Genomic DNA, 322 nt, shown 5'->3' with positions numbered 1-322 from the left:
GCGGGGGCAGCAGCAGGAGCTCTGACTGCCCGTGGGTCTTGTCCCCATGCACCAGCTCTGCCTGCCCATGGGTCCTGTCCCTATGCCAGCGGGGGCAGCAGCAGGAGCTCTGACTGCCCGTGGGTCCTGCCCCCATGCTATTCTATACTATTCTCTAAATAAAAGAGCACTACTGCCAGATCTTAAGAGTCTAAGAAATCTTTCTTTCGACTCCTCGGCTCACCGACCCCGCATCATTTTCTATCATTCAATTGAGCAAAACTTTAAAGTTTCAAATGACTAAAGAGATTATGGAAGTTATTAAATACATGTCATAAAATAT

The sequence above is a fragment of the Equus quagga genome, chromosome 13 (assembly GCF_021613505.1).
Source record: "Equus quagga isolate Etosha38 chromosome 13, UCLA_HA_Equagga_1.0, whole genome shotgun sequence".
Taxonomy (NCBI): domain Eukaryota; kingdom Metazoa; phylum Chordata; class Mammalia; order Perissodactyla; family Equidae; genus Equus; species Equus quagga.
Note: the sequence above shows the minus strand (reverse complement) of the source record.